The sequence below is a fragment of the Triturus cristatus genome, chromosome 4_1, assembly GCF_964204655.1.
Source record: "Triturus cristatus chromosome 4_1, aTriCri1.1, whole genome shotgun sequence".
NCBI classification, from domain to species: Eukaryota; Metazoa; Chordata; class Amphibia; order Caudata; family Salamandridae; genus Triturus; species Triturus cristatus.
The window spans coordinates 1,222,888,790-1,222,902,121 of record NC_140585.1 but is presented as its reverse complement, the minus strand read 5'-3'; the positions used below and the strand labels follow the sequence as shown (position 1 = coordinate 1,222,902,121).

General features: G+C 46.2%; 1 protein-coding gene across 2 annotated transcripts in view; it reads left to right on the top strand.

Moving 5' to 3' along the window:
* MARS1 (methionyl-tRNA synthetase 1) overlaps window positions 1–13,332 on the top strand; it is a 253,255-nt gene that overhangs the window by 44,606 nt on the left and 195,317 nt on the right. The gene's annotated exons all lie outside the window — the stretch shown is intronic.

Here is a 13,332-nt window from a genome sequence, read left to right as displayed (position 1 = left end):
CTGGAATTGTGCTTGAGTTCAGCTAAAGTCAGAGGGACTTTATAGGACTAAGTCATTCAAGCTCTTCAGAGGGGTAGGAGTTTGCAAAATGTGTCTTCTACAGTTCATTAATGCCCTCCCTCCCCTCCCCCCACCCCATCACCTCATCTCTCATTATCAAAGTCCATGTGGAGGCTAAGGCACCCCATCTCAAAATGGCCTCCATTGTTGTCTTACCACTCAGCCACCATCTATTCGTGCACAACCTTTGTCTGGGTCTAGTCCCCGCAACCGTTCTCTGGCTCGTAACGGTTATGCCAATCACAGAAAAGTGATCACTCGACCGTGACATGGCCCCCAAACCTCCTAGGGCCACACCAGCCTATGCTGGGCTGGGTGGCATGCAGGTAGAATGAGGGAGTTTGAGAGAAATTTCCCCTGTCTCTGTGGCGACATATGGGGATTCTCTCTGAGCTACACAGCTCCGGGTACTATTCACTTGGCTGTGGGCACCATCTTGAATCTGCACTAGCTGACCGCCATTGCTGTAAAAAAAAAAAGGCTTTGGCGACCCTCTGGTATCATCTTGAAGAGTTCATTATTGGTGTGAGTGTTTCTATGGTGTTAGCCTGGCCCCCTTGAAGAAAGTTAGCCTCTTCTAGGTCATCTATTGGGTTCCTGGGCCGGAACACAAGGAAAGCTCAGCGAGGACATGTCTTGCCTTCTGCTCGCACTGACCACTAGTCCCTAATTCCTGGTTTTAAGATGTATGCGCTAGAGAGACATTCTTATACTCTTCGGCTCCCAAAATGTAATTTTTTTTGTTGAAAACATATTTTATTTGTCAAATTGCAGTTATCGCAGGGCTCAGCACACCAGGGGCATCTGCAGAATCAAGCCAGATAGGACCAAGAAGGCAATTGACTTTCGTATATGGCATAACAAAAACATATAAAAAAATACTGAAAACCCCCCCCAACTCCCTCCCTCCCTCACCCTCCCCCCAAAATCGCACAGTGTCCGCATAGTCCTGTCCACAGCCTTCATACAAAAATACGCAGTTCCAGCAAGAGAGCACACACCCCTCCGACACCCCATTTCCACCCCAACACCTCCACCGCCCCCCCCCATATACATGAAGTTATCCCAATGCTGGCGCCTCTACATCTGCTGGGAGCTCCAGCCACAGACCCTGATAATCCGCCCATCTCTTCCATATTTTGTAATGTTTGCGTGGGCATCCTCTGGCAACAAATATAGGCTGTTCTAGCCCCATACAAAAGTCTAAGCCATTCTTCCTTGCAGCCACTGAGGGGGCCCGTGGCGCCTTCCACTCCCTGGCACTCTCTCGCTTCGCTAAAGTGAGGCCCATCTGCAGGAGGTGTCGCTTATATATGTTACCCCCTATTCCCTCCATCACGTGTAGCAGGGCTAGTCGCGGTGTACGTGGGAGCCCCACCCCAAAACCTCCGAGAGGCAGGAAAATACCCCTCTCCAAAATCGATCAAGGGAAAGGCACTGCCAGACAGTGTGCAGGAACGTGCCCTCCTCCCGACCACACCGAAGACACTCCGGGGAAGCAATCAAACCCGCCTGCCACAGTCGAGATCGGGTAAAGTAGACCCTGTGCAGATAGTTAAATTGGACAAGGTGAAGGCGCATCACTATGGCCGCTCCCCGCGGGGCTGCCAGGGCCTCCCTCCAGTCCTCTTCTTCCAGCTCACCCACATCCTCCTCCCAGACCCCCCGAAGCTTCTGAAGCGTGGAGGAGCTATGTGTAACGAGGGATTGGTAGATCCGCGAGATCTTCTTTGTCTCTAGGTCACCCATAAACACTTCCGCTTCCAGCGGACTGAAGTCCGGTAGACTCTCCAGCCCTTCCAGGCTAGGGGATAGTGCATGGCAAAATTGTAAGTATCGATAGAATTGTGTCTGTGGCATGCAAAAATCCCTCTGCAGATCTTGGAAAGCCTTGAGTGTTGTGCCCCCCATCCCCGGAAGCCCCGCAGGTCCGCCAATTTGGGCAAGCGTCCATTGTTCCAAAGAGGAGTCTCCCGAGTCAGGGTATTCCACCACCCCATGCGTCGTAGCTCCTGCCTCCAAATCATAAATACCACCTGTGTGACGGACGGCAATGTGCCTCGCAGCAAAGAATTGTATGCAGCGTATGAGGCCCCATAAGCCGCCGCTCCAGTGCATATGCCGGGTCCCCCCGTCCCCTTACCACCACTCGTTAAGAACCAAGAGATGTGGGGCTTGGTAGTACGAGAGTATATCCGAGGACGCGAGTCCTCCACACTAGGTGGATAGAAAGCAAGTTTGCAAGGCTACACGCACCTTTCCCCCCTCCCCCAGAAATTGCCCAAGCACAGAATTCACTAGCCGGAACCATCTGGGCTGGATCAGGTACGCGTGATTCTGGAGCTGATAGAGCAGTCGAGGAAGCGCCACCATCTTGAATATTGCTGATCTGCCTACAATGTCAAAGGCATGCGCGACCAGGATTTAATATCTGCCCGGACACGCTCCCATACTGGGACTAGGTTCCGCTCCCAGGAAATTGCCGGTACGTCCGATAGAAACACCCCCAGGTATTTCAGGCCTCCCACTGCCAACTGGACCGTGGATGCCCATGTGCCAAACCTCGTCCGATCCCCCATGGCCTAGAGCGTGGATTTGCGGGGATTCATATAGAGACCCGTTGATTCCCCAAAAATCTGCATGATCCACAGAAGTCGCGGCCCTGTCTTGTCCACCGCTGTGAGAAAGAAGAGGACATCGTCCGCGTATAGTCCCAAAATGTAATTTAAATTTAAATTTTTTTACTAATATTTCATTTACTTAAAATGTAATATTTTTACATATTACATTAATTTACTTATTTGAATATACTTTTAAATACCCTTCCCTGAATCCTAAACACCCCTTACTGCCACTCAATGCTACCATTGCCTGAACTCTGAAAACTCTTTGCTACCCCTTAATACTACCTTTCCCTGAAGTCAACGAAGCCAGTACTACTGTTTAATGCTCACCCTCCATGAAACCAAAAAACTCCTTACTACTCTTTAACACTCACTACCCTTCCCTGAGCCCTAAAGCACCTAACTACTCCTTAACTCTACCCTTCCCTGAATCTTCCAAACTACTTAATACCCCTTAATGCTATATATCCCTGAACTCTAAAAACTCCTTATTACCCCTTCCATTAATCTTTCAGACTCTTCATTACCGTCATGCTATCAATCCTTTAACGCTGAAAATCCTAAATACCCCTTAATGCTAGCTTCCCAGAACCCTAAAAACCTATTGCTACCACTTAACTCTACTGTTATCCCTAATACTCCCCACCCCTTAACCCCACCCGTCGCTGAACCCTAATAAAATGGACTACCCATTACTGCAGCCCTTCCCAGAACCCTACAGACCTCTTACTACCCTTTATCACTACCCTTCTCTGAACCCTACAAACCAACACCCTTAATTCTACCCTCCCTGAACTCTACAAAATCCTTATCATTCCTTAATGCTTCTCTGCCTTCAACCCTACAAACCCCTTACTATCTCATTACGCTCCCCTCCCCTGAACCGTACAAATCCCTTAACGCTACTCATCTCTGAATACCAAAACCCCCTCTTACTCCTTAACTGTACCCATCTATGAACCCTAAAGCCCTTACTAAACCATGATGCTACCTTTCTCGGGATTCTAAAAGCCTCTTACTACACCTTAATGCTAATTTTCCCTGACCCCCCTAAAAATTATTTACTACTGCTTATCGTTACCTTTCCCTGAACCCTAAAAACCCCATAACGCTACTCTTCCCTGAACCCTACAAATGCATACTACCCTGTAATGCTACCCATCCTCGAACCATAAAGATCCTTGCAACCCCTTAATGATACCATTCCCTGCAACCTGAAAACTTCTTAATGCCCCTTAAAAGTAGCCTTCCCTGAAACCTAAGAAACCCTTGCTTCCGCTTAACTCTACCTTTCCTTGAACCCTAAAAAGCTCTTACTACCCCTTAATGCTACACTTCCATGAACCATTAGCATCATTTACTGCCCATTAATGCTACCCCTCCCTGAACCCTAGAAACACCTTGCTACTGCTTAATGCTGCCCTTGCCTGAACCTTAAGAACACCTCACAACCCCATAACACAACCCTTCCCTGACCCTAAAAGCTCCTGACTACCCTTTAATGCTGCCATTCCTGAACTTTATAAACTCCTTACTAAAAATTAACACTCACTCAAGAACTCTGCTTGTTGAAAACAGTTAGAGCCTAAGGGCGAAATACTGGGAAGAGCTGGGAATCAGATTACTGATTCCCCCTGGCAGTTTCTCATGTCTAAGACAATCCTCAAAACCCCACTTGTGATCCCTGTTATTTCTATCTCCACCTCCCTTCCTGTATTATTCCATGCACAGGAGCTCTGGGAAGAGTTACTGTGCTATTCCAGAGACAATGTTATAAGCCCTTTAGGTGTGTTTAGCTTACTTCTTCAACAGTAGAACATTTTTAGGGTATCAGTGGAACCACTTTCAGGATTATATGCTGATGTTTATGAACAGTGGAGCTTTGCTGTACTGAGGACCAGCTTTTTGCTTGTTGTTTGGTACTTATAGGCCAGAAATGCAGTACTTTTCTCTTAATGCAAAAATAGTTAAGTGCACTGGAAATCACTTTTCACACATTTCACTGGATCTTTCTTTACAGCTTTCCACATATTCTAAATGACTTCCAAAGTAGAATGTTAGTCAATAACACAATAAATCACCTATTGGTACATTACTATTCCAATTTCTTTTTATAGTAATGGCTTGTCTAGGTAGGGTAAACTTCCCTTTTTAGGTTTGGCGCAGTTGTCTGCTTGACATAGTAGCAATTCTTATTCAAAATAAGCATAGAAATTACAAAGTCACAACATGCTGCCTGCCCTTAGGGTGAAACGGCTGAGTGATCTACCTACGCTAGATGAGGACGATTGGACAGAGGCCCACGCAGCCCCACGAGAGGCAGTGATTCCATTCTGACTCTGTCGAATCCAACTGAAAACCTCCACAGAGTATATTTTACTAGATATCGCTCAGCTGTATGCCTCCGTTGTGGTATGAGTGAGGGCATCTTCTTTCACACAGTTCGGGAATGTACGGCCCTGGCAGGCTTCTGGCATGGTGTGGTGTCGTGCTTTGAGGAGGCTTTATTTGGGTAATCCCGCTGGATCCAATGCTGCTCTTGCTCCACAGTACTGAAAGGATAGGTAGTATTAGATATAAAATGCACTTACTATTCCCGGGTGTATTGCATTTGCCATTTTACACGTTACACGTGCTAAACTGCATATTGACCTCGATTCCATGTGATGCTCTGGTCTTCCATTTTGTTGTATTGCATTTCCATTTTGTGCTGCTTTGACCTGTAGTTACACTTCAGCAGTAACAAACATGTTTTTCACGTAAACCAGTACGAGCTGGTGCAAGACATACCTCGTGAGGTTATTTTGTGCCTTGAGCTTGTTTTTGTGCATTCTATGCTTATCTCTAGGACATAGGGAGGATGCGCAGTGCAAGGCTCTCCAAGGCCGGAGATAGGGAAAGGAATGTCTTTTGCCTCGGCGCACCCAAGCAGAATCTGGCCAGGTCTGTATGGGTGGGTCTGACGCAGAGATGCGGCCAGCACCTATGATGGATAGATGGGCGAGAACGCCTGCTAGAGGGTTCTCGAACGTGTTGATTTAACTATAAAAAGCGGTGTCCGTGAGGTGGAGCTCAGGAACTCAGTCTTGGAGTGGACGCACTTGCGGGACGACTTTGGTGCCCGGAGAGATTACTTCCTGTGCCCCAGCCTCTACAGGGTTCACGTCTCGGTGTTTTCGGTGCTTGGCCAGGGATGTTGAAGACTCCGGTGCAGACGCATCTGGTGAGGTGTTTTGTACATTAACTGTTTATATATCTATATTCCAGATCTCATATTTGTATATATATGGTGTGGTGTATTCATTATTTCACTTGGTGCCTAAGAACTTACTAGCTTCAGTGACTTATTGCCTTTGTCTACGATACTAATAAAGCTCATTTTACCTCCGGAGGAGTGTCGGAGTTTCTGTGTAAGTAAGTGGTGTGCGTAAGTTTAGATTACGCAAGTGGGCAAGGCAATACACCGGGCCTCACCATAGCGAAGAGAGATGTTGATAAACTATGGAAAGACACAGCTTCACCCACAGTCGGGACCTGGAAGAGGGCGATGGATCACTGTATGGGGATGGAAGTTGCAGTGTATCGGTCTCGTGGGTGCCCACAAAAAACATGCCAAGATCTGGCAACAATGGGGAGACTATAGGGATCTTGTCCTGGCTCCGGTCTCCATTGTCGAATCCCTACTTAATGCAGAAATACAGCTATATGGAGACCAGTCTTGAGATTTCCTTGGGGTACATCTGGGCTGTACTGCACGATATTGTCATTTATGACTTGTGGGGTATGGAGTGGGAAATGAGGTTGATCTCTGCAAATCAAAATAGATTTACTGTTTGGACAATTGATTTATGATATCTTTTCTCTAACAGTGGCCCATGTTGGTCCGGATATTACAACAGAAAACTCAATAAAGTTTGTTGTGAAAAACAAAATATGCATAGAGTGAGCTTTGGCTTGGCTCCACTCTAAGAAGTATTACTCTCTAACCTCATGTTATCAGCTGACAATGCATCATTCCTCTTTTCAGGAAGTGCTTCCATTAAAATGCACAAAGGATTATTCTAACTTTGAAAAATAAACACTGTTATGTGTATCGTCACATTCAGTTCTTTTTCCACTATATGTATTCATAGAAAGCAATATTTTTTGCAATTCTTTCCAGCATTGGCAAACCAACAAGGATGGGCTTTAATGTGATACTGCATAAAATGCATGCAAACAGCATTTATTAATGCTAGTGTTTACATTTATCAGCACATTAAAGCCAGACATGTGGACTTTGCCAATGCTTGTTATTACATTTCTCTGTCTTGAATTATGCAGTCATATTTTGAAAAAATGTTCAAAAGCGGAATGGTTGCCTCCATTTGGGGATCCCTAGGGTAGCACAGTTCTGAGAGATAATTTTAACATTATTTTGGGATTCCGATGATTTTTCAGAGGACCAGAGAAACTGAAAGTGCAACATATTTTTTGGGACTCCCTCAGGAAGTAAACACTGTCAGTAACTCCTTTTTAGGTCTCGCCTAGCGTTGCAGCGCATGCGCTGCTCCCTCTGCGAGATCTATTGTAATCCAGGCGATTTCAAAAGTGGAGTGGAGGGTCCGCATGATTCTCATTGGCTGCCATCATCCTTTATGCTGAACGCTAGCCTCCAATTGAAAATGAGGCTTATTTGCTCCCGGCCTGTCTCCTTTTGGCCCCCGCCCACCCGGACTTGATCTTTTGCTTGCACACAGCATCTCTTAATTATCCGCTAAGCACTCATTTACTCAGCAGCTCGGATATCAGGAAGGGGAGAGCGGACGCCCGGCGGAAGCCAGTATGAAGCTGAGAAGTTCCTGTGACCTGCGATGGACACCGACTGCAGCGCGATGCGTGAAGACTAAATGACAGGCTGCTGCCGTCAGTCGCTTTGTATCCATGCTCCATTTATCAGGCCAGTATTGCTCATGGCGCAGATTGGCAACCGATGCCATTACTATAATTTGCGGCCATTACTTTCATTTGCGGACTCGCGTTTGATATGATGAATTTCTCATCTCGGCGGCAGGAGAACAAGAGCCTGACTGGAGTCATGTGCACGTGCAAGGACACCTCATGCCTTCCTTCAGAGATGAGGCGCGTGCCGGGAGATGCCGCACGAGCTGTAGCTATGGGAGAGACAGTTTGGCTTCAGGGGTATCTTGCAATTGCTTAGAATCAGGCATTGACTTTCTCAGATGCATTATAATGCACGCACTGTTAAATACATAGTATGACTGACACACAACTACTTCTGCCCTCCTCCAGCACCCCCGCGCATCCCAAGTGGTAAACATAGCATTTCAAGCGACTTTTACACACCATTCCGCTCCCTATATCAATTGCTTCCAGTCTTCGGTTTTACGTAGCAATCGCTGCTGTGGCTTCTGTTCATGCAGACCAATGATAATATTGCACTGACGGAGGCTGCTACCCCAACTCGCTCTTTAGTGTTCCTGGTTCCTTTCAGTAATGTCCACTCCTTCCTTGTCTTTCCCCTAACCAATTAGCAGCCAATTTATGTTTACTAAGGTGCTTAGTGTGAGACAAAGGGATAAATCCTGTAATGACATCAGCAGTAAAGGGTTTTTTATGCCACTTCTTCTGTCTCGGGCATTTTGATATCATGTAAAGCGCCTCAATACCTTCAGATCGAGTTTGCGCTATAAAAAAGTGCCAAAAACAGCTTCCTTCTTACATAGGTTGCTGAGCGCTGGGATTCACTACGTCAGCGAATGGGAGGTGCTTTCTTTATTTTATTATAAACAAGAGAACGTTGCCGCCGGGGCTATGTCACAACCTGCCACTGGGGTAGTTATACTTACAGACTGCCAAGCTGTTGTTACCCTGCTGCCCACCTATGCTATTCCCATGGCAGACTCCTACCACAAACTCCATGTGCTTACCTGCCATGGGTTCTGTACTAGTATGGCATGAATCTAGCTACACAGCGTGTGCATAATGCTTCGTATCCCCTCCTCCATTGCCACCCTTAAAGTTGAGAAGATACTTTCTGTGTACCTTACCTGTGTATGCTGTGAAAGAGAGAACAAATGCCTATACATTTAGCATGCAAGCAGCATGCTTCTCGAGACGTTTATGAATGTATTTGTGTAATTGCATGAAGACGGTATACTGCTGGTTTCCAACAATCTTCACCATCATTGTACATCTTTAGTATGCATCTATATATTTGAACCTTGTATGGATTTTTGAGATTGGCTCATTCAGTTAGAAAGCTTAAAAAGTTGGCACTGGCATCTCTGACTTTGCTCTATTTGAATTCAGTGAGAGCATGAAGCAGGGTCATATGGAAGGCAGGAAGGGCTGGCCTTTTTGCCCGTGTTTTGGAACCTGGTGCTATTAGCCTTCCTGCCAACATGCAGTTGGTGTTAACAGCAGCTAATTGCCCTTCCCTTATGCACTCAGACTTTTTGCTCAGGCCATAATTGTGGATGGGCAGTTACTGGTGGCTAATGCACCATTGTTGAGAATCTGACCAGGTGCAATAAGGCTTAAATAAGTACAGCATTATATTCTTTCATTGTGCCTTGATTTTGACCCTTGCTGTGAAAACTGTATTTTTTGAGTTTGCATTCATTTTGTCCATTGTTGTATATGTTGCTTCATGTTTATTGTCCTGAACATATCCAGCAAACACCACAAGATGATGGATGGAGTGCTGAAACTTTTCAAACATTCACCCATCGTCAAGTGATCTGGGTTAAATCCATTGTTATTTAGCTCACTTCGCCACCCCACTTTGGATCCAGCCATTTACAAATCAGTCTAGACCCCACCCCCCCCCCCCCATGAAAACAGTTCCGCCTGTACTGTCAGCTCAGGTCCTCCTTGGACTGGAAACAAGCATCCTGAGACTGGTTTCGGGGTATCACCCCATATCGTATATAGAGCCACATGACCATGCATGGCTGGTCAAATCATTATTGAACCACTGTTAAAAAGTTACAGGGTTTTAGGAACATTTCGAGGTCCTCTGCAGGTGCGCTTCCACGCACCACTGTCAATCTTGTTAAGTCATGAAGACAGGTGTAAGGGTATGAAACATCACTGAGAATAAAATAAGGTCACTGTGACCGATATTGTCACCAAAACTGGTGACTGAAGGGTTCATGTTGGTTAGTTGGCATTGTCTCCCATAACACATTATTGCCTTTTAACTGCACTCTCTGGTATTGCCGTCCCCAAATCGTAACGACTTGTCTTTTTAGGTCGAGCCTGGGCTGCGTATGTGCTGCTCTGCGAGGCTTGCTGTATTCGAGAATGGACTTCAAGCTCCGCACACTCTCTACCTATATTTGTCATTGGCTTGTGTCATTGTCCTTTGTAAATGCTGGCTTCTGATTCGTTAATAGGCTTGTTAGTCCCTCCTTAGTACCAGCTTGTCTTCATTTGTAACCTCCAATGAGTACTGGCCCTTTTTCTTCTATTGTTACACAGTATGTCTTATTTAGTCTGTAAGCACTATTTTCTTTAATGAGTTTCTCCTACTGCAGGCACGACATGCTTTCCTGTAACATTCAGCGTGCCATGCGCGCTTTCTCTTTCCAAGCAGCCCGGGACAATGGAGGACGCTTCTTTGAAATTAAATAGGTCTTGCATTTAGAAAAGTTTGAGCTATTGGCATTGTAAATGACAATGTCTTTTATTTATGTGTTAATTTCCAAAACAGATAAATAAAAGACATTGTCATTTACAATGTCAGTAGCTTAAACTCTTGCAAATGCGAGACCTATTGCATTGCAAATGCTTGTTTTAATAAATAAACTGCATGCTCAATAATTCAATGATTGCATATTCCCTTTCATTATGGAAACAGCTAAAATAGCATAACATCCAAATATCTTTACCTGCTAGATAGCAACATTAAAGTATTGTGAAATGCAGATTCCATTGGAATGCAGCATTCTTGCTGCATTAACCCAGGTACTAGACATTCCACTACCTGCACTGCACCGCCTAAAACCACACCGCAGCAGTAGCAGGTGACAGAATGTCTAGAGGTTTTGGTGTAAAGAACCGAGATTTAAGGGGAAAAACTAGCAGGGGCACATGGGATGAAACCCCTTGTTAAGAGGAATGTAAGACTGACAGCAGAAGACCATCTTCATATCAGAATCATGGTGCACCGACAAAATTAAAACCCCCAAAAATAGAGGAGTTGCAAAAAAAACACAGGGAAACTGGGAAAGGAAGTATTAAGAGTGAAAGTGTTGAAGATATCGCTGTGGGACAAACGCCGGCATAGAGTGCATCTATGCGAGTCCTGCAGTGAAATGTTTGCAAATCAAATCCTTTAACATTTCAAAAGTGTTACTATCCAAATGTGTATATAGTGTTTAAAAGTGTTAGCAGTTTACACAAATCCTATTTTTTAGGTCTCGGCTGGTGTGGGCTGCGCAAATGCGCAGTCTCGCTGGCGAGATTTAATGTTTTTGGGTATTTTCTGTAAAGGGCTTTAAGCCCCGCCCCTCTTTCCCATTGGCTGGCATCACAGTTTATGCTAAACGGAGGCCAGCCATTGGAAAAGAGCTCTTCGTGACGTTTACTTTTGGCTTTTTGAGCCGTCCCACTTGGACAGGCTCATCTGCCTTCAGTGCGTCGCAAAAGGTTTCTTATCTTTATGGGGCAATGTGTTTCAAACACATGGCCCCATAAAGATAAGAATTCCTTTGCGACTTGAACGGAAAGCAGGCGAGCCCGTCCAAGTGGGACGTCTCAAAAAGAGAAAAGTACACGTAATCGTCAGTGCTGGTGACGGCGTCTTCAGTCACAGGCGTTGATATCTCGAGGAGCAGAAATGTTGAACTGCATCGCGTTTAGCGCGAGACAAATACCTAATAAGAACGTTTTCCCCGGTAATATTTCTTGTATGTACCAAGACTCTAATTGGTTTTGAGAACCGCTCTGCAGCTCATCCGGCTTTCATCCAATGCGACGTATCGGAATGCGTTTAAATCAATGGTGTTTTGAGGATTTGTTATTCAAAAGCCTGCAAGAACAAAGACAATGACATGAGGTCAGATTAATTATTTAGTCTGGAATTGGCGTATGAACCGTGCAGCTATTTTCAGCCTGAGTGAAACAAGGCTAAACGGCTGGTCCCAAGGGCCCCCCTCAATAATCACTGGTGTTGGCGCAGGCATCTCGTGTTGCCGGCCTTGAGAGTACAGCCTTGGGCCTGACCACAGGCGGGATAGAGGGGTGTGAGGGTGATAGGAAGCTGGCTCATAGAGGTGTAATGCAAGCCCCTGCGACGCAGAGGTACCATAACGTTCGGGGTGGGGGGTGTAGTGAACCATCCGGGCACTACCTTGCAATGTGTCCCTTTGCACCTGCAGGGCCAGGCTTGGCCCGAGGGATTAAATAAAGGTGCTGCATCAGCTTGTGACCAAAGCACGTTACTGCCATATGTGTGTGCTGTATCCTTTGTTAGGGGTCCCCGCGTGAGGAGTGTACAACGTGCCGCTGGGGATATATATCACCCCCAATACACTGTCAATGAGAGAGCGACCCCAAGGTGCCTCTCTCTGTTTTGAGGAGGTGCCTCTCCCTGTTCTGAGGAGGGTAATACAATGTCTCCCATTTCTTAAAGTGGCACATCAGCTCTGCGCCCACAATGCACTGCTTTCACGGGGCGGGGGCGGAAACATTTGTTACAGAACAGCGTCAAACTTATATTAGTTGCAATGATACTGGAAATAAACTTAAAAGCAGAAACGTATCCAACGTTGATAAAGTCGCACGTGACCCTGCTGTTACCCCCGTGACATCATCAGACCCTTTGAAGCGACTCTGAGACCCACAAGTGGGGCTGCGGGACTCGTCCGGCCCCCCGCGGACCTCTCCCCAGGGGTAGCTTTGAATTGTGTTCCTGACACATTTTTCCAATCTGATGCAGGCCCGGTTGTCAGAGCCTGTTTTAGCCCGTCTGTAGGTGCTAAATAGCCTGTAAGTTTTTATTATTGGTACCAGCTATTTTTTTGCTCACAAGACAGTGTAAAACTTGTTCTCCTTACTTTCCGTGCACTGAATCTCCAAGCACTCCTCTGTTTTTCTGTCCCTGACTGCATGCACTGAACAACTACCCTACAACCACCACCACTGTATCCGATGAATGGCAGCGCTTCCTGTGGGCAGCAGCCTAGCTGTTTCCGATGTGTAAGCACTGTGCCAGCTCCCTTCTACATTCGTCCAACGCCCTGAAGCGCCTCTATCTCTTAGCTTCATCTCGCATGCTATGCTGTGTTGCATCCCACGTGTGGTGACTTACTCTCCTTAGCACAGCGCGTCCCATCAACAACTACTGTGATAAAGACAGATAAAAATATAAAGAACAGGACTGTGGGGAATTTAGAGACTGTTTTCAGTCCACGGACTTCGCTGCGCTAAAGCCATAGAGATGTGAGCGGGACACATGAAGGAAGGGGGCTGTGTGTCGGTTTGGAGAAGTGGGTTGTAGCTATTCCGGGCTCAGCACGTGCAGTGGCACCGAGGGCAAAGGAGGCCCATTGATCCCCGATGATTGCTGTCTTTTATAACTCAACAAAAAAATCGGAAGGTGCATTTTCTGTTTGCACCGGGGTCCACGGCAACCTTGTTA